Here is a 21648-nt window from a genome sequence, read left to right as displayed (position 1 = left end):
ATAATCATAATAATAAGATTATTAAGGGGTTGGACACATTAGAGGCAGGAGACATGTTACCAATGTTGGGGGAATCCAGAACAAGGGGCCACAGTTTAAGAATAAGGGGTAGGCCATTTAGAACGGAGATGAGGAAAAACGTTTTCAGTCAGAGAGTGGTGAATCTGTGGAATTCTCTGCCTCAGAAGGCAGTGGAGGCCAATTCACTGAATGCTTTCAAGAGAGAGCTAGATAGAGCTCTTAAGGATAGCGGAGTCAGGGGGTATGGGGAGAGGGCAGGAACGGGGTACTGATTGAGAATGATCAGCCATGATCACATTGAATGGCGGTGCTGGCTCGAAGGGCCGAATGGCCTCCTCCTGCACCTATTGTCTATTGTCTATTGTCTATTGTCTATTGTCTATTGTCTATAATAATAATAATAAAAAAAACTAAGAATAATCCTCGGCGAATGAAATACGGCCCATCTTGGCGCACAATATGTACCAGCATGCCACAACCTGCGAGACAGTGAATGACCAACATGTACACACACACTCATACATAAATTGACACTCAGGAAATTAATATCGACCTACTAAACGTGATACCTTGTTGTACTGTTTACAACTGCAAGAACGAGGAGCGATCGATAAAAGGCTATGAATGTATTGCGTGAATATAAATATATATATATATATATGTACAGGGGCATATCGACCCATGCATTGTAGACTTGTTTTTATATTCATGCATTCTAAATATGTATGTTATGTTCTATAACTTTGGCAATATAATGATGTATCTTATCATGCCAATAAAGTTTTTTAATTGAAATTGAAATTGATTGCATATCTTTAAGGTATAGTTAGTCTGGAGATGCAGTGCGGAAACAGGTCCCTTCGGCCCATCGAGTCCGTGCCGACCAGCGATCCCCGCACACTAACACTATCCTACACACACTAGGGACAACTCACAATTCTACCAAGCCAATTAACCCTCAAACCTGTACGTCTTTGGAGTGTGGGAGGAAACCGGAACTCCCGGAGAAAACCCACGCAGGTCACGGGGAGAATGTACAAACTCCGTACAGACAGCGCCCGCGGTCAGGATCGAACCCGGGTCTCCGGCGCTGTGAGGCAGCAAATCTACCGCTGCGCCACCGTGCCGACCCTTTCAGGTAAGGGAGTGGCCAAGTTCAAAGGAGATGTGTCGGACAACGTTATTTAAAAAGAGGGCGGTGGGGGGCTGGAACGTGCTGCCAGGGGTGGTGGTGGAGGCAGACACGATGGTGGCGTTTAATAAACCTTTGGATCGGCACACGGATACGCAGGGACTGGAGAGATCATGTGCAGGCAGATAAGAGATGTGGGTGGACCACCAGCTTCCGGAGAAGGGTCCCGACCCAGAACGTCACCTATCCATGTTCTCCAGAGATGCTGCCTAACCCGCTGAGTTACTCCAGCACTTTGTGAAACATCAACGTTGTAAATCTGTGGAGGCCGAATGGCCTCCTCCTGCACCTATTGTCTATTGTCTCCTATCTGGGTGTCCTAGTGCATCAGTCAATGAAAGGAAGCATGCAGGTACAGCAGGCAGTGAAGAAAGCCAATGGAATGTTGGCCTTCATAACAAGAGGAGTTGAGTATAGGAGCAAAGAGGTCCTTCTGCAGTTGTACAGGGCCCTAGTGAGACCGCACCTGGAGTACTGTGTGCAGTTTTGGTCTCCAAATTTGAGGAAGGATATTCTTGCTATGGAGGGCGTGCAGCGTAGGTTCACTAGGTTAATTCCCGGAATGGCGGGACTGTCGTATGTTGAAAGGCTGGAGCGATTGGGCTTGTATACACTGGAATTTAGAAGGATGAGGGGGGATCTTATTGAAACATATAAGATAATTAGGGGATTGGACACATTAAAGGCAGGAAACATGTTCCCAATGTTGGGGGAGTCCAGAACAAGGGGCCACAGTTTAAGAATAAGGGGTAGGCCATTTAGAACGGAGATGAGGAAGAACTTTTTCAGTCAGAGAGTGGTGAAGGTGTGGAATTCTCTGCCTCAGAAGGCAGTGGAGGCCAGTTCGTTGGATGCTTTCAAGAGAGAGCTGGATAGAGCTCTTAAGGATAGCGGAGTGAGGGGGTATGGGGAGAAGGCAGGAACGGGGTACTGATTGAGAGTGATCAGCCATGATCGCATTGAATGGCGGTGCTGGCTCGAAGGGCTGAATGGCCTACTCCTGCACCTATTGTCTATTGTCTATTGTCACCTATCCATGTTCTCCACAGATGCTGCCTGATGCCTGACCCACTGAGTTACTCCAGCACTTTGTGTCCCTTTGTAGATAAGAGATGGTCTTGGCATCATGTTCGGCACAGGCATTGTGGGCTGAAGGGCCTGTTCTTGTGCTGTACTGTTCTATGTTCTATCTATTGAATAAGGGGGGCAGGTTTTTCTATGCAGATGCTCATGGGTACATAGAATAAGCTTCAGGTCCATCATTGATTTCCCAATTAAAATCCCACCCCTCCCCACCCCTCGTTGTAGGCTGAGGGGACGCTGACAACGAGGCGTACAATCAGTACAATTAATCAGGAGGACAGCGAGACTAGTCGGAGAACTAGGGTGGGGGAGGGACAGAGAGAGAGAGGGATAGCAAGGGTTACTTGAAGTTAGAGACATCAAGATTCATACCAAGGATGTAACTAGTGGAGTGGATAAGGGAGAACCAGTCGATGTGTTATATCTGGACTTTCAGAAGGCTTTCGACAAGGTCCCACATAGGAGATTGGGGTACAAACTTAAAGCACACGGTATTGAGGGTTCAGTGTTGAGGTGGATAGAAAATTGGTTGGCGGACAGGAAGCAAAGAGTAGGAATAAACGGGTCCTTTTCGGAATGGCAGGCAGTGATTAGTGGGGTACCGCAAGGCTCAGTGCTGGGACCCCAGTTATTTACAATATATATTAATGATTTGGACGAGGGAATTGAATGCAACATCTCTAAGTTTGCGGATGACACGAAGCTGGGGGGCAGTGTTAGCTGCGAGGAGGATGCTAGGAGGCTGCAGAGTGACTTGGATAGATTAGGAGAGTGGGCAAATGCATGGCAGATGCAGTATAATGTGGATAAATGTGAGGTTATCCACTTTGGTGGCAAGAACAGGAAAGCAGACTATTACCTGAATGGTGGCCAATTAGGAAAAGGGGAGATGCAACGTGACCTGGGTGTTGTGGTACACCAGTCATTGAAAGTAGGCATGCAGGTGCAGCAGGCAGTGGAGAAAGCGAATGGTATGTTAGCATTCATAGCGAGGGGATTTGAGTATAGGAGCAGGGAGGTTCTGCTGCAGTTATACAGGGCCTTGGTGAGACCACACCTGGAGTATTGCGTACAGTTTTGGTCTCCTAATCTGAGGAAAGACATTCTTGCCATAGAGGGAGTACAGAGAAGGTTCACCAGATTGATTCCTGGGATGGCAGGACTTTCATATGAAGAAAGACTGGATAGACTCGGCTTGTACTTGCTGGAATTTAGAAGATTGAGGGGGGATCTTATAGAAACTTACAAAATTCTTAAGGGGCTGGACAGGCTAGATGCAGGAAGATTGTTCCCGATGTTGGGGAAGTCCAGAACAAGGGGTCACAGTTTAAGGATAAGGGGGAGGTCTTTTAGGAGCGAGATGAGAAAGTTTTTTTTCACACAGAGTGGTGAATCTGTGGAATTCTCTGCCACAGAAGGTAGTTGAGGCCAGTTCATTGGCTATATTTAAGAGGGAGTTAGATGTGGCCCTTGTGGCTAAAGGGATCAGGGGGTATGGAGAGAAGGCAGGTACAGGTTAATGAGCTGGATGATCAGCCATGATCATATTGAATGGCGGTGCGTACAGGCTCGAAGGGCCGAATGGCCAACTCCTGCACCTATCTTCTATGTTTCTATGTAGAATGGTTCGTTGTAGGGTGAGGGAAAGTGGACAACGAGGCGTACAATCAGTAAAATTAATCAGGACAGTGAAACTAGTCAGAGAACTAGGGTGGGGGAGGGACGGAGAGAGAGAGGGATAGCAAGGGTTACTTGAAGTTAGAGACATCAAGATTCATACCAATAGACAATAGGTGCAGGAGGAGGCCATTCGGCCCTTCGAGCCAGCACCGCCATTCAATGTGATCATGGCTGATCATTCTCAATCAGTACCCCGTTCCTGCCTTCTCCCCATACCCCCTGACTCCGCTATCCTTAAGAGCTCTATCCAGCTCTCTCTTGAATGCATTCAGTGAATTGGCCTCCACTGCCTTCTGAGGCAGAGAATTCCACAGATTTACAACTCTCTGACTGAAAACGTTTTTCCTCATCTCCGTTCTAAATGGCCTACCCCTTATTCTTAAACTGTGTGGCCCTTTGTTCTGGACTCCCCCAACATTGGGAACATGTTTCCTGCCTCTAACGTGACCAACCCGTTAATAATCTTATACGTTTCGATAAGATCCCCTCTCATCCTTCTAAATTCCAGTGTATACAAGCCTAGTCGCTCCAGTCTTTCAACATACGACAGTCCCGCCATTCCGGGAATTAACCTAGTAAACCTACGCTGCACGCGTACAATCAGTAAAATTAATCAGGAGGACAGTGAGACTAGTCGGAGAACTAGGGTGGGGGAGGGACGGAGGGAGAGAGGGAAAGCAAAGTTACTTGAAGTTAGAGACATCAAGATTCATACCGCTGGGGTGTAAGTAGCCCAAGCGAAATATGAGGTGCGTGCATTCTACAATTGGAGGAACAGCACCTCATATTTCACCTGGGCAGCTTGAAGCCCAGCGGTATAAACATCGACTTCTCCAACTTTAGATAGTTCCTCTGTCCCTCTCTTCCCCTCCTCCTTCCCAGATCTCCCTCTATCTTCCTGTCTCCACCTATATCCTTCCTTTGTCCCGCCCACCCTGACATCAGTCTGAAGAAGGGTCTCGACCCGAAACGTCGCCCATTCCTTCTCTCCTGAGATGCTGCCCGACCTGCTGAGTTACTCCAGCATTTTGTGAATAAATACCTTCGATCTGTACCAGCATCTGCAGTTATTTTCTTATACTACATTTCCTTGATCACCATCTGCTTTGATCGGTCCTTTTCACGGGGTGGCGCAGCGGTAGAGTTGCTGCCTCACAGCGCCGGAGACCCGAGTTCCATCCCGACTACGGGCGCCGTCTGCACGGAGTTTGTACGTTCTCCCCGTGACCCGCGTGGGTTTTCTCCGAGATCTTCGGTTTCCTCCCACACTCCAAAGACGTGCGGGTAAAAATTGTCCCGAGTATAGGATAGTGTTAGTGTGCGGGGATCGCTGGTCGGTGCAGACTCGGTGGGCCGAAGGGCCTGTTTCCGTGCTGTATCTCTAACTAAAACCAAAAAAATCTAGATTCTCTTCCATATCTGTAGTTTCCCTCACCCCGACTGTCTGAGGAAGGGTCTCGACCCAAAACGATCCTTCCCTCCAGAGATGCTGCCTGACCCGCTGAGTTACTCCAGCATTTTGTGTCTATCTTCGGTGTATACCAGCATCTGCAGTTCCTTCCTATGGAATCTTCTCTAGTTCTATTGTTTGTAACTCATTTTCACCAAACATCACAGCTAACAATGGCCTGTTTCCTTTATCATCGTTACATTGTTTTTGCATATCTATCGTTCATTTGTTTCTGTATCTCTATATGTCACTGCCTCTATCTCTCATTTCCCTTTCCCCTGACTCTCAGTCTGAAGAAGGGTCTCAACCCAAAATGTCACCCATTCCTTCCCTCCGGAGATGCTGCCTGACCCGCTGAGTTACTCCAGCATTTTAGACAATAGACAATAGACAATAGGTGTAGGAGTAGGCCATTCGGCCCTTCGAGCCAGCACCGCCATTCAATGTGATCATGGCTGATCATTCTCAATCAGTACCCCGTTCCTGCCTTCCCCCCATACCCCCTGACTCCGCTATCCTTAAGAGCTCTATCTAGCTCTCTCTTGAATGCATTCAGAGAATTGGCCTCCACTGCCTTCTGAGGCAGAGAATTCCACAGATTCACAACTCTCTGACTGAAAACTTTTTCCTCATCTCAGTTCTAAATGGTCTACCCCTTATTCTTAAACTGTGGCCCCTTGTTCTGGACTCCCCCAACATTGGGAACATGTTTCCTGCCTCTAACGTGTCCAACCCCTTAATAATCTATAAGAAGATAACTGCAGATGCTGGTATAAATCGAAGGTATTTATTCACAAAATGCTGGAGTAACTCAGCAGGTCAGGCAGCATCTCGGGAGAGAAGGAATGGGTGACGTTTCGGGTCGAGACCCTTCTTCAGACTGATGTCAGGGGGGCGGGACAAAGGAAGGATATAGGTGGAGACAGGAAGATAGAGGGAGATCTGGGAAGGGGGAGGGGACGGGAGGGACAGAGGAACTATCTAAAATTCTTATAAATAATCTTATACGTTTCGATAAGATCCCCTCTCATCCTTCTAAATTCCAGTGTATACAAGCCTAGACGCTCCAGTCTTTCAACATACGACAGTCCCGCCATTCCGGGAATTAACCTAGTAAACCTACGCTGCACGAAGATTTTGTGTCTATCTTCAGTGTAAACCAGCATCTGCAGTTCCTCCCTTCAGAATCCTCGACAGTTGGGCAGCTTTACAACCCAGTGGTACGAACATTGATTTCTCTAACTGCAAGTAACCCATTGCTTTCCCTCTCTCTCCATCTCTCCCCTACCTGCCTCATAGTCGTCTCGTTGAGTCTCATTGTCTGTAACTCGTTTTCACCTAGCCCACGGCTAACAATGGTCTGTCTCCTTTATCACCGATAAGTTTTTGCATATCTTTCATTCATTTGTTCTATATCTCTACATCAATAGACAATAGACAATAGACAATAGGTGCAGGAGGAGGCCATTCAGCCCTTCGAGCCAGCACCGCCATTCAATGCGATCATGGCTGATCACTCTCAATCTGTACCCCGTTCCTGCCTTCTCCCCATACCCCCTGACTCCGCTATCCTTAAGAGCTCTATCCAGCTCTCTCTTGAAAGCATCCGACGAACTGGCCTCCACTGCCTCCACCGTCTGTATCTCTCATTTGTCTTTCCCCTTGACTCTCAGTCCGAAGAAGGGTCTCGACCCGAAATGTCACCTATTCCCTTTCTCCAGAGATGCTGCCTTTACCCGCTAAATTTAGTTTAGTTTAGAGATACAGCGCGAAAACAGGCCCTTTCGGCCCACCGGGTCCGCGCCGACCAGCGATCCCTGCACACTAACACAATCCTACACCCACTGGGGACATTTTTTACATTTATACCAAGCCAATTAACCTCCAACAGGCTAGATGGACAGGCTAGATGCAGGAAGATTGTTCCCGATGTTGGGGAAGTCCAGAACAAGGTGTCACAGTTTAAGGATAAGGGGGAAGTCTTTTAGGACAGACATGAGAAGGTTTTTTTTCACACAGAGAGTGGTGAATCTGTGGAATTCTCTGCCACAGAAGGTAGTTGAGGCCAGTTCATTGGCTATATTTAAGAGGGAGTTAGATGTGGCCCTTGTGGCTAAAGGGATCAGGGGGTATGGAGAGAAGGCAGGTACAGGATACTGATTGTGGACGATCAGCCATGATCATATTGAATGGCGGTGCAGGCTTGAAGGGCCTAATAGCCTACTCCTGCACCTATTTTCTATGTTTTATTGTTTCTATGTTTCAAACCTGTACGTCTTTAGAGTGTGGGAGGAAACCGAAGATCTCGGAGAAAGCCCACGCAGGTCACGGGGAGAGAACGTACAAACTCCGTACAGACAGCACCCATAGTCGGGATGGAACCCGGGTCTCCGGCGCTGTATTCACTGTAAGGCAGCAACTCTACCGCTGTACCACCGTGACTGCCCAAGTTACTCCAGCTTTGTGTGTCTACCTCCACTTAGAAACATAGAAACATAGAAAATAGGTGCAGGAGTAGGCCATTCGGCCCTTCGAGCCTGCACCGCCATTCAATGTGATCATGGCTGATCATCCAGCTCAGTAACCTGTACCTGCCTTCTCTCCATACCCCCTGATCCCTTTAGCCACAAGGGCCACATCTAACTCCCTCTTAAATATAGCCAATGAACTGGCCTCAACTACCTTCTGTGGCAGAGAATTCCACAGATTCACCACTCTCTGTGTGAAGAAATGTTTTCTCATCTCGGTCCTAAAAGACTTCCCCCTTATCCTTAAGCTGTGACCCCTGGTTCTGGGCTTCCCCAACATCGGGAACAATCTTCCCGCATCTAGCCTCTCCAACCCCTTAAGAATTTTATATGTTTCAATAAGATCCACCCTCAGTCTTCTAAATTCCAGCGAGTACAAGCCGAGTCTATCCAGTCTTTCTTCATATGAAAGTCCTGCCATCCCATTGATCAATCTTCTGAACCTTCTCTGTACTCCCTCTAAGGCTAGAACGTCTTTCCTCAGATTAGGAGACCAAAACTGTACACAATACTCCAGGTGCGGTCTCACCAATGCCCTGTACAACTGCAGCAGAACCTCACTGCTCCTATACTCAAATCCCCTCGCTATGAATGCCAACATACCATTCTATCCTTATCCTATAATTCTTCTGCACAGTTTTATTCTGAACTGCACATACCGATTTAGCCAGCAGGAGGCGCAGTGCCCCAACACTCTGGCCATAGCCTGTTCAACACTTAAAATGCCACTCAAGTAATCTTCAATATGCCATTTATTAATCAATATAGATTCATCCTGAAACACAATCATATAAATAAGAAATTAAACATGTCTCTTCGGTTTTTTTTGTTTAAATTTTAAAAGAAATAAACCATTCTCTAAATTTACAACAGAAATTCCAAAGTGAATATATTTAGTTACCTTTTTTTTTTAAGATTAAAGAACCGTTTAAAAGCGACTCCTTTTTAATCTCCTCGTTGCAAATTTAAAAAAATGCAAATTCATTATTATAAAATCCTCCCCAAAAAAACCCCCATACAATTACAAACGTTTTAGAAATAATTGGCAGTGTTTATCGATTTATAAACTTGTTACTTGCAGAATGATACTAGTTGCCTTTTGATACAAACTTAACGTCGAAAGCATGAAACACATTCTTGAGGTAGCCCACCCTCTGAAGTTTCGAGTATATTTTACACGCAAGTACTTTATTTACAAATAATTCTCGAGCTTTTAAATCTGCTTTGGTAAATTAAGGAACAAATGGAAAATCAGCAACTTCAATTGTGCAGCCCTGTTAGAATCATTTTCTTTTCCCCCCAAAAAATAATTCCAACGGGTAAAATTATACATTCACTACATTTTTTTCCCCTCCTCGATATATTTGGACTAAGTTTAGACAGAACAAAAAAGCAAAGTACAAAGACTGGATGTGATCTAGAATTCCTCTGTTTAAAAAAGAAATGCGTGCCCTGTTCGACCTCTTTGTGTTGTTGATCAGGCAGGCTGGCTTTAAGACAAACTCGCCTGCATTAGAGTTTAGTTTAGTTTCCTTTAGTTGAGTTTGTTGTTACGTTCACCGAGGTACAATCCAGTCAGCGGAAAGACTATTGGGTTGGTCTCAGGTTAATTTTGATCTCCTCTCCAGCATCCCATAAGTGAGTTGAGTTATCTCATGCTCTCTCCAAAATAAACTCCTGTCTTTTTTAATTCCTCGTTTCCAGTCTAGTTCAGTGATTTAAAAAACGATTCGTAGTCTGAACTCAAAGCTGGGTCGTGTCTAACCCATTGCCCAACACAAAGATTGCAAGAAAATAGTTCTTCCCTGTCAGTCGGACCTGAAATCCGACTATTTTGATCCTAGTTATTTGATTCCACATGAAGTAACAAAAACTTTAAAAACTTTAAAAACTGAGCAACTGGTTTTGTTTTTCCTTGCATAAGACGAAACGACCGTTTAAATTCCTTCGTTCCAATGCAAAAGCTAGCTTTAAATCTTGTCCCCGTTCCAAAAATTCCTTCCAAAGAAAACTCGTCCAATTTTACTTTTGAATGAGAGGATGGGGGAAGGGAAGTAATTCATTTTTTTTTAAATAGTTTCTCCCCAAAAAACACACACGGTTGTCTCAATATCGAAGATAGGCACAAAACGCTGGAGTAACTCAGCGGGTCAGGCAGCATCTCTGGGGAGAAGGAATGGGAGACGTTTCGGGTCGAGACCCTTCTTCAGACTGAGAGTCGGGGGGGGGGGGAGAGGGAGACACAGAGATAAGGAAGGGTAAGGTGTGAAAAGGAGACATCAAAAGAGATAAAGCTCAAGGAAAATGTAGAACACAGATCATTGTTAGCAAGGAGAAGGTGACACAAAGCAAGCAGGGATGAAATGCAATCAGGGACATTCAGACCGGTCGAAGAACTGGGAAGCGGGAGGGAAGGAAAGGAAGGGTTACTTGAAGTTAGAGAAGTCAATATTCATACCGCTGCCCAGGCGAAATATGGGGTGCTGTTCCTCCAATTCGTCTGAATATCATTGGCCTCCAAGACTTAGGTCAACAATATATTAAGTGGAAAACAAAGATTTTCTTCTTTCAGTCTGCCATTTTCAGGATGCCAAGGATTGAAGTCCTCGTAAAAAAAAGAAAAAATAAGCAAGATTTACAGCCCCAAAGTTGGATTCCGTTGCGTATCTAGGTCTGGAGAGATGTCCGAAGTTCAACTTGTGTTTGACAAAGATAATTAAAAGTCGGTGGGAAGTAGAAACAAGGAACTGCAGGTGCTGGTTAATAAACGCAAATGGACTCAAACCTGCTGGAGGAACTCAGCGGGTCAGGCAACATCTCTGGAGGACATGGATAGGTGACGTTTCAGGTCGAGACCCTTCTTCAAACCAAGAAAAAACACAAAGTGCTGGAGGAACTCATCGGGCCAGGCAACGTCTCTGGAGAACAAATGACAGGTGACGTTTGGGGTCGAGATCCTTCTTCAGACCAGGAACAGACACGAAGTGCTGGAGAAACTCAGCGGGTCAGGCAGCCTCTCTGGAGGACATGGACAGGTGACGTTTCACAGAGTGCTGGAGAAACTCAGCGGGCCAGGCAGCATCTCTGGAGAACATGGACAGGTGAGGTTTCACAGAGTGCTGGAGTAACTCAGCGGGTCAGGCAGCATCTCTGGAGAACATGGACAGGTGAGGTTTCAGGTGGAGACCCTTCTTCAGAGGGATAGGAGCCAGGGACAGACCTCGCCTTCTGCCTCCCCGTTGCATGGACCTTCTAAGAAGCCTTAGAAGACCGTGACCCTCTTGCCACCTCCGACAGCCCTGCCCCCCTTCAGTGCCCTCTGCGGAGGCTGCTCCTTGGAGAGGGGGCAGTACTTGATGGTGTGGGCGTTGTCGCCGTTGGCGTTGCACAGGGGGCAGGTGTAGGCCCCTCAGGGTGGGGCAGACCACCCGGCCGTCGGGGGTCTTCAGGACGTGGGAGGCGTAGACGTCCTCGGGCGCGCCCCGTTGTTGCGGCAGAAGACGCAGATCCTGGCCTCGGGCTGCTTGGCCCGGCCCTCCCGGCCTCCTGGGGGCCCTCCTGTCCGCGTCCAGCAGGTCCAGGGGCCCGTAGGGGGTCGGGGAACGTCTCGGCCTCAGCCCGCCCGAGGCCCGGCGCCTGGAAGGGGCCGAGGAGCGGGAGTTCGTCCGCCAAGTCCCCCGGCCACCGCCACGCCCCTCCTCCTGCCCGGGCCGGCCGGGGGGTAGCACGGGTCCCCTCAGGCCCAGAGTGGCCTTCAGGCACTCGGTGATGGAGTTGGCCGAGACCCGGGGCCCTGGCGGCGGTTCTTGGTCACCAGGGTGGACAGCCCCAGGTAGTCATTTCCAGAAGTTGAAGGTGCAGTCGTAGCCACCGCTGGCCCTCAGGTAGCTGGCGTTTCAGCAGGTCCATCATAGACAACGTCGGGCTCCTTCTAATTCTTCTCTCCTCTTCTTGCGTTTGAGGCGCAGGGATTATATAATGCCCCTCCAGGCGCTGCAGCCAGAGCAATGCGCTGTAGCCAGAGCAATGCGCTGCAGCCAGAGCAATGCGCTGCAGCCAGAGCAATGCGCTGCAGCCAGAGCAATGCGCTGTCGTCGAGGGTCGTTAACTCTTCCCCTCCACCCCGAGGTATGTACGTTCCTTCTAATAAACCTCCGAGAGATGGGAAAGGGGGCGCACCTTGTCCCAACCTCCTCCTATTCTTCACCGTCTTCTCCTTCTCTCTCTCTCTCTCGTTCCTACCCCCGCCACTGCAGGCGAGCGAGCCAGCCCCCAGCGTTGAACGAGCCCCTGTGTTTATAGGCGAGGGGGGCTGGACCATAGGAGAGCAGCCCCCTTCCCTCCTCCTCCTCCTCCTCCTCCCCCCCCCCCCCCCCCGCCGAGCCGAGAGCCGCCAGCAACACATTCCCGAGGAGAGAGAGCAGGAAAAAACGGGCACTGGAACCGCTGGAGACGGGTCTGGAGGAACAACCACTGTAAGCAGTCGTCCTGCCGACCGGAGACCCAAAAACGCTGGGGTGGCTCAGCGGGACAGGCAGCATCTCTGGAGGGAAGGAACCCGGGTGAAGTCTGGGGTCCAGGCGCCGGAGAAGGGTCTCTTATACCCTTCTCTCCAGAGGTGCTGCCTGCCCCGCTGAGTTACCCTGGCGTTTCGTGCCACTCTTTGCTTTAAACCGGCATCCGCAGTCCCTTCCAACACAAGACGGCTTTGAAGCTGGAGCAATTACTTGGCTGGGGGAGGGATGGGGAGAGAGAGAGGGAGAGCAAGGTTTACTTGAAGTTGTAGAAATCAACTAGGCTTGTATACACTGGAATTTAGAAGGATGAGAGGAGATCTTATCGAAACGTATAAGATTATTAAGGGGTTGGACACGTTAGAGGCAGGAAACATGTTCCCAATGTTGGGGGAGTCCAGAACCAGGGGCCACAGTTTAAGAATAAGGGATAGGCCATTTAGAACGGAGATGAGGAAAAACTTTTTCAGTCAGAGAGTTGTGAATCTGTGGAATTCTCTGCCTCAGAAGGCAGTGGAGGCCAATTCTCTGAATGCATTCAAGAGAGAGCTTGATAGAGCTCTTAAGGATAGAGGCGTCAGGGGGTATGGGGAGAAGGCAGGAACGGGGTACTGATTGAGAATGATCAGCCATGATCACATTGAATGGCGGTGCTAACTCGAAGGGCCGAATGGCCTCCTCCTGCACCTATTGTCTATTGTCTATTGTCAGATTCCTATTAAATCTTTTCCCTTTCACCTTAAACCTACGACATCTGGTCCTCGATTCCCCTACTCTGGGCAAGAGACTCTGTGCATCTACCCGGTCTATTCCTCTCATGATCTTCGGTCTGTCTTCAGAATATACCAGCATCTGCAATTCTTTTCTACACAACTTACCGAATAGTGAGAGGCCTGGATAGAGTGGATGTGGAGAGGATGTTTCCACTGGTGGGAGAGTCTAGAACCAGAGGTCACAGCCTCAGAATAAAGGGACGTACCTTTCAGAAGGGGGTGAGGAGGAATGTCTTTAGTCAGAGGGTGGTGAATCTGTGGAATTCTTTGCCACAGAAGGCTGTGGAGGCCAAGTCAGTGGATATTTTTAAGGCAGAGATAGATTCTTGATTAGTGCGGGTGTCAGAGGTTATGGGGAGGAGGCAGGAGAATGGGGTTCGGAGGGAAAGATAAATGGCGGAGTAGATTGAATGGCGGAGTAGACTTGATGGGCCGAATGGCCTCATTCTGTGGACATCTTCTCACACAGAGGGTGGCGGGTGCGTGGAACGAGCTGCCAGAGGAGGTAGTTGAGGCTGGGAGTATCCCATCGTTTAAGAAACAGGTACCTGGATAGGACAGGTTTGGAGGGATATGGGCCAAACGCGGGCAGGTGGGACTAGTGTAGCTGGGACATGTTGGCCGGTGTGGGCAAGTTGGGCCGAAGGGCCTGTTTCCACATTGTTTCACACGTTGACTGTGTGACTATCTGAACAGTCGGGCGATCAGTCCCGATCCGGTGCCATGGTTTCCATCTGCCCCTCGCTCAGTGCAGAAAATGTCAAGACGCATCCAAGGGGCTTTAAAGAAAGTGCAGACTGCCCAACACTGGGAGAGGGGGAGGGAGGGAGAGAGAGAGAGAGAGAGAGAGAGGGGGGGAGAGAGGGGGGGAGAGAGAGAGGGGGGGAGAGAGAGAGGGGGGGAGAGAGAGGGGGGGAGAGAGGGGGGGGAGAGGGAGGGGGGGAGAGAGGGGGGGGGGAGAGAGAGGGGGGGGGAGAGAGGGGGGGAGAGGGGGGGGAGAGAGGGGGGGAGAGAGGGGGGGAGAGAGAGGGGGAGAGAGGGGGGGAGAGGGGGGGAGAGAAGGGGAGAGGGGGGAGAGGGGGGGAGAGGGGGGGGAGGGGGGAGAGGGGGGGAGAGGGGGGGGGAGGGGGGGAGGGAGAGGGGGGGGAGGGAGAGGGGGGGGAGAGAGAGAGAGTGTGTGGGGGAGGGAGTGGGGGAGGGAGAGAGAGGGAGCAAGAGAGAGAGAGAGAGTAGGGTGGGAATGAGGAGGGAGGGGGAGGAGGGGGGAGAGAGGGAAGGAGAGAGAGTGAAGGAGGGAGGGAGAAGAGGGAGGGGAAGGAGAGGAGGTGGGAGTGAGACGGTTGAGGGGAGGAAAGAGAGAGGGAGGGAGAGAGAAGGGAATGGAAGCAGGAAGAAAAGGGATGGGGAGAGAGAGAGGGATGTGTGGGGAGAGGGAGGGGGAGAGAGAGAGAGAGGTGGTGTGAGGAAGAGGGTGGAGAGAAGGAGGAAGAAAGAGCAGAGGGAGGGGAGAGGAGGGGGAGAGACAGGAAGGGGAGAAGGGTAGGAGGGAGAGAGAGTGGTGAAGGGAGTGGGGAGGGGTGAGGGTAGGGGGAGGGAGAGAGAGGGGGAGGTTGTGCATTACGTATCTCCTCCTGTGCTGTATTGAGGCTGGGCAGTGTATTACCACAGTACACACAGAGTGATACAGTGTGGAAACAGGCCCTTCGGCCCAACCTGCCCACACCGGCCAACATGCCTCATCTACACTAGTCCCACCTGCCTGCGTTTGGCCCATATCCCTCTAAACCTGTCCTATACAAATTACCTGTCTAATTGTTTCTTAAACGTTGCGATAGTCAATAGACAATAGGTGCAGGAGGAGGCCATTTGGCCCTTCGAGCCAGCACCGCCATTCACCGTGATCATGGCTGATCATTCTCAATCAGTACCCCGTTCCTGCCTTCTCCCCATACCCCCTGACTCTGCTATCTTTAAGAGCTCTATCTAGCTCTCTCTTGAATGTATTCAGAGAATTGGCCTCCACTGCCTTCTGAGGCAGAGAGTTCCACAGCTTCAAAACTCTGAGTGAAAAAGTGTTTCCTCATCTCCGTTAGCGCAGCGGTAGAGTTGCTGCTTTACAACGAATGCAGCGCCGGAGACTCAGATTCGATCCTGACTACGGGTGCTGCACTGTAAGGAGTTTGTACGTTCTCCCCGTGACCTGCGTGGGTTTTCTCCGAGATCTTCGGTTTCCTCCCACACTCCAAAGACGTACAGGTATGTAGGTTAATTGGCTGGGTAAATGTAAAAATTGTCCCTAGTGGGTGTAGGATAGTGTTAATGTACGGGGATCGCTGGGCGGCACGGACTTGGAGGGCCGAAAAGGCCTGTTTCCGGCTGTATATATATGATATGATATGATAAATGGCCTACCCCTTATTCTTAAACTGTGGCCCCTTGTTCTGGACTCCCCAACATTGGGAACATGTTTCCTGCCTCTAACGTGTCCAACCCCTTAATAATCTTATGTTTCAATAAGATCTCCTCTCATCCTTCTAAATTCCAGTGTATACAAGCCTAGTCGCTCCAGTCTTTCAACATATGACAGTCCCGCCATTCCGGGAATTAACCTAGTAAACCTACGCTGCACGCCCTCAATAGTAAGAATGTCCTTCGTCAAATTTGGAGATCAAAACTGCACACAGTACTCCAGGTGCGGTCTCACCAGAGCCCGGTACAACTGTAGAAGGACCTCTTTGCTCCTATACTCAACTCCTCTTGTTATGAAGGCCAACATTCCATTGGCTTTCTTCACTGCCTGCTGTACCTGCATGCTTCCTTTCAGTGACTGATGCACTAGGACACCCAGATCTCGTTGTACGTCCCCTTTTCCTAACTTGACACCATTCAGATAATAATCTGCCTTCCTATTCTTACCACCAAAGTGGACAACCTCACACTTATCCACATTAAACTGCATCTGCCATGCATCCGCCCACTCACACACCCTGTCCAAGTCACCCTGCAACCGCATAGCATCTTCCTCACAGTTCACACTGCCACCCAGCTTTAGAAACATAAAAACATAGACAAGAGGAGGCCATTCGGCCCTTCGAGCCAGCACCGCCATTCATTGTGATCATGGCTGATCATCCACAATCAGTACATTCAACCCTAGTCTCTGACCCTCACCACACATTACCACTGTTCAGCATTGCCTCAGTGCTTGCTAGGTCCCAGTGCTGGTTGCCATGACAACACTGCCATGCTATGTCGACCGGCGCGGTGGCACAGCGGTAGAGTTGCTGCCTCACAGCGCTGGAGACCCGGGTTCGATCCCGACTACGGGCGCTGTCTGTACGGAGTTTGTACGTTCTCCCCGTGACCTGCGTGGGTTTTCTCCGACACTCCAGAGACGTGCAGGTTTATAAATTAATTGGCCCTCTGTAAATTTCCCCTAGTAGAAACATAGACACTTAGAAAATAGGTGCAGGAGTAGGCCATTCGGCCCTTCGAGCCAGCACCGCCATTCAATGTGATCATGGCTGATCATCCAAAATCAATACCCCCGTTCCTGCTTTTTCCCCATATTCCTTGATTCCATTAGCCCTAAGAGCTAAATCTAACTCTCTCTTGAAAGCATCCAGTGAATTGTCCTCCACTGCCTTCTGTGGCAGACAATTCCGCAGATACTGTGTGTAGAGTTTAGTTTAGTTTAGAGATACAGCGCGGAAACAGGCCCTTCGGCCCACCGGGTCCACGCCGACCAGCGATCCCCGCACACTAACACTATCCCACACACACTAGGGACAATTTATAATGATACCAAAGCCAATTAGCCAACAAACCTGTACGTCTTTGGAGTGTGGGAGGAAACCGGAGCACCCGGAGAAAACCCACGCAGGTCACGGGGAGAACGTACAAACTCCGTGCAGACAGCGCCCGTAGTCGGGATCGAACCCGGGTCTCCGGCGCTGTGAGGCAGCTACTCTACCCGCTGCGCCACCGTGCCGCGCACAGTGTGGTAGAAGTTAATGCTGAAGACATAGGCAAGGCAGTGTTGTCATGGCAACCAGCAATGGGGCCTTGCAGGCACTGAGGCAGCACTGAATTGTGGAAAGGAGAGAGGGGGAGGGACGGAGGGAGAGGGATGAGGAGAGCTGGGAGAGACAGGGGGGGGAGAAAGGGTGGGGGGGGAGACAGAAGGTGAGAGATAGAGGGGGAGAGAGGGACAATAGACAATAGACAATAGGTGCAGGAGGAGGCCATTCAGCCCTTCGAGCCAGCACCGCCATTCAATGCGATCATGGCTGATCACTCTCAATCAGTACCCCGTTCCTGCCTTCTCCCCATACCCCCTGACTCCGCTATCCTTAAGAGCTCTATCCAGCTCTCTCTTGAAAGCATCCAACGAACTGGCCTCCACTGCCTTCTGAGGCAGAGAATTCCACACCTTCACCACTCTCTGACTGAAAAGTTTTTCCTCATCTCCGTTCTAAATGGCCTACCCCTTATTCTTAAACTGTGGCCCCTTGTTCTGGACTCCCCCAACATTGGGAACATGTTTCCTGCCTCTAATGTGTCCAATCCCCTAATTATCTTATACGTTTCAATAAGATCACCCCTCATCCTTCTAAATTCCAGTGTATACAAGCCTAATTGCTCCAGCCTTTCAACATAGGACAGTCAATAGACAATAGACAATAGACAATAGGTGCAGGAGTAGGCCATTCAGCCCTTCGAGCCAGCACCGCCATTCAATGCGATCATGGCTGATCACTATCAATCAGTACCCCGTTCCTGCCTTCTCCCCATACCCCCTCACTCCGCTATCCTTAAGAGCTCTATCCAGCTCTCTCTTGAAAGCATCCAACGAACTGGCCTCCACTGCCTTCTGAGGCAGAGAATTCCACACCTTCACCACCCTCTGACTGAAAAAGTTCTTCCTCATCTCCGTTCTAAATGGCCTACCCCTTATTCTCAAACTGTGGCCCCTTGTTCTGGACTCCCCCAACATTGGGAACATGTTATCTGCCTCTAATGTGTCCAATCCCCTAATTATCTTATATGTTTCAATAAGATCCCCCCTCATCCTTCTAAATTCCAGTGTATACAAGCCCAATCACTCCAGCCTTTCAACATACGACAGTCCCGCCATTCCGGGAATTAATCTAGTGAACCTACGCTGCACGCCCTCCATAGCAAGAATATCCTTCCTCAAATTTGGAGACCAAAACTGCACACAGTACTCCAGGTGCGGTCTCACCAGGGCCCGGTACAACTGTAGAAGGACCTCTTTGCTCCTATACTCAACTCCTCTTGTTACGAAGGCCAACATTCCATTGGCTTTCTTCACTGCCTGCTGAACCTGCATGCTTCCTTTCATTGACTGATGCACTAGGACACCCAGATCTCGTTGAACTCCCCCTCCTCCTAACTTGACACCATTCAGATAATAATCTGCCTTTCTATTCTTACTTCCAAAGTGAATAACCTCACACTTATCTACATTAAACTGCATCTGCCATGTATCCGCCCACTCACACAACCTGTCCAGGTCACCCTGCAGCCTTATTGCATCTTCCTCACAATTCACACTACCCCCCAACTTAGTATCATCTGCAAATTTGCTAATGGTACTTTTAATCCCTTCGTCTAAGTCATTAATGTATATTGTAAATAGCTGGGGTCCCAGCACCGAACCTTGCGGTACCCCACTGGTCACTGCCTGCCATTCCGAAAGGGACCCATTTATCCCCACTCTTTGCTTTCTGTCTGTTAACCAATTTTCTATCCATGTCAGTACCCTACCCCCAATACCATGTGCCCTAATTTTGCCCACTAATCTCCTATGTGGGACCTTGTCGAAGGCTTTCTGAAAGTCGAGGTACACCACATCCACTGACTCTCCCTTGTCAATTTTCCTAGTTACATCCTCAAAAAATTCCAGTAGATTTGTCAAGCATGATTTCCCCTTCGTAAATCCATGCTGACTCGGAACGATCCCGTTACTGCTATCCAAATGCTCAGCAATTTCGTCTTTTATAATTGACTCCAGCATTTTCCCCACCACTGATGTCAGACTAACTGGTCTATAATTACCCGTTTTCTCTCTCCCTCCTTTCTTAAAAAGTGGGATAACATTTGCTATTCTCCAATCCACAGGAACTGATCCTGAATCTATAGAACATTGAAAAATGATCTCCAATGCTTCCACTATTTCTAGAGCCACCTCCTTAAGTACTCTGGGATGCAGACCATCAGGCCCTGATTCCCGCCATTCCGGGAATTAACCTAGTGAACCTACGCTGCACGTCCTCAATAGCAAGAATATCCTTCCTCAAATTTGGAGACCAAAACTCCACACAGTACTCCAGGTGCGGTCTCACCAGGACCCGGTACAACTGTAGAAGGACCTCTTTGCTCCTATACTCAACTCCTCTTGTTATGAAGGCCAACATTCCATTGGCTTTCTTCACTGCCTGCTGTACCTGCATGCTGAGACAGAGAGAGAGGGAGGGGGTAGAGAAAGACGGAGATGGAGGAAGTGGGAGAGACAGGGAGCTGTGGGAAACAGGGAGAGGGGAGGAGAGGCAGGGAGGTGGAGATAGGGAGAGAGAGAGGGAGAGGGAAACATAGAAAATAGGTGCAGATGGAGGCCATTCGGCCCTTCGGGCCAGCACCGGCATTCATTGTGATCACGGCTGATCATCCACAATCAGTAACCCATGCCTGCCTTCTCCCCATATCCCTTGATTCCACTAGCCCCTAGAGCTCTAACTAACTCTCTCTTAAATTCATCCAGTGAATCGGCCTCCACTGCCCTCTGTGGCAGAGAATTCCACAAATTCACAACTCTCTGGGTGAAACAGTTTCTTCTCACCTCAGTTTTAATTGGCCTCCCCTTTATTCTTAGACTGTGTGTGGCCCCTGGTTCTGGACTCCCCCCCCCCCCCCCCCCCAGCATTGGGAACATTTTTCCTGCATCTAGTTTGTCCAGTCCTTTTATAATTTTGTACGTTTCTGTAGGAGGCTCAGTGCAGACAGAACCCGTAGTCGGGATCGAACCAGGGTCTCTGCTGAAAAACTCTGCTGAAAAACACAACTCCCTCACACCAAAACCCTATAACAGCCTCACATGTGTTAAACTGCTTAATGTGGCCCTTGTCTGAGGAATGTCATGTTTTACCTGTTACCTCAGTTTTAAAGTTGTGAGGCAGCAACTCTACCGCTGCGCCACCGTGCCGACAACTCTACGGTTGTGAATCTGTGGAATTCTCTGCCTCAGAAGGCAGTGGAGGCCAATTCTCTGAATGCATTCAAGAGAGAGCTGGATAGGGGGGGGAGGGGGGTTGTGGGTGGGGAGATAGGTTCGCAGCGGTAGAGTTGCTGCCTTACAGCGAATGCAGCGCCGGAGACTCAGGTTTGATCCTGACTACGGGTGCTGCACTGTAAGGAGTTTGTACGTTCTCCCCATGACCTGCGTGGGTTTTCTCCGAGATCTTCGGTTTCCTCCCACACTCCAAAGACGTACAGGTATGTAGGTTAATTGGCTGGGTAAATGTAAAAATTGTCCCTGGTGGGTGTAGGATAGTGTTAATGTACGGGGATCGCTGGGCGGCACGGACTTGGTGGGCCGAAAAGGCCTGTTTCCGGCTGTATATATATGATATATGATATGATATGAGAACAATACATGTATAATCGAATTTATAATGTATAATCGGATTTATAATGTAGGTATCATTGGGTACGATGAGCTGTAACATGTATGTGTTTTGTTAAAATTTAAATAAAATTAATTTTAAAAAAAAAGAGAGAGCTAGATAGAGCTCTTAAGGATAGCGGAGTCAGGGGGTATGGAGAGAAGGCCTGTGGGAAGAAACTCTGTCTCATCCTCTCCGTTTTCACAGCGTGACAGCGGAAGCGTTTGCCTGACCGTTGCTTGGGTGGCAGGGCTCCCTCATAATCGTGCTTGCTCTCGATCTACACCTCCGAATGTGGGGAGGGTGTTTCTACTAGTGGGAGAGTCTAGAACCAGAGGTCGTAGCCTCAGGTATTAAAGGATGTATATTTAGGAAGGAGAAGAGGAGGAATTTCTTGAGTCAGAGGGTGGTGAATCTGTGGAATTCTTTGCCGCAGAAGGCTGTGGAGGCCAAGTCAGTGGATATTATTTTATTAAGGCGGAGATTGTCAGATTCTTGATTAGTGCGGGTGTCAGGTGTGGTGGGGAGAAGGCAGGAGACTGGGGTTGAGTGGGAGGGAGAGATCAGCCATGATCGAATGGCGGAGTGGGCTTGATGGGCCGAATGGCCGAACTCTGCTCCTGTCACCTATGAACCCATGAATGTCTGCGACATAAAAGCCAGTCTCCTCGAGAGTTGGGAGGTTGTTTATGCAGTTCTTGCAGTCAGGGCTGGAATAAATC

At 49.3% G+C, this 21648-nt stretch overlaps 1 pseudogene; it reads right to left on the bottom strand.

Moving 5' to 3' along the window:
• Nucleotides 1-8733: 8733 nt before the first annotated feature.
• LOC144598335 (nanos homolog 1 pseudogene) lies at nucleotides 8734-11850 on the bottom strand (annotated as a pseudogene).
• Between the last annotated feature and the right edge of the window lie 9798 nt (nucleotides 11851-21648).

This window comes from Rhinoraja longicauda, chromosome 1 (assembly GCF_053455715.1).
Source record: "Rhinoraja longicauda isolate Sanriku21f chromosome 1, sRhiLon1.1, whole genome shotgun sequence".
Classification (NCBI taxonomy): domain Eukaryota; kingdom Metazoa; phylum Chordata; class Chondrichthyes; order Rajiformes; family Arhynchobatidae; genus Rhinoraja; species Rhinoraja longicauda.
This window is presented reverse-complemented; position numbering and strand designations above follow the sequence as displayed.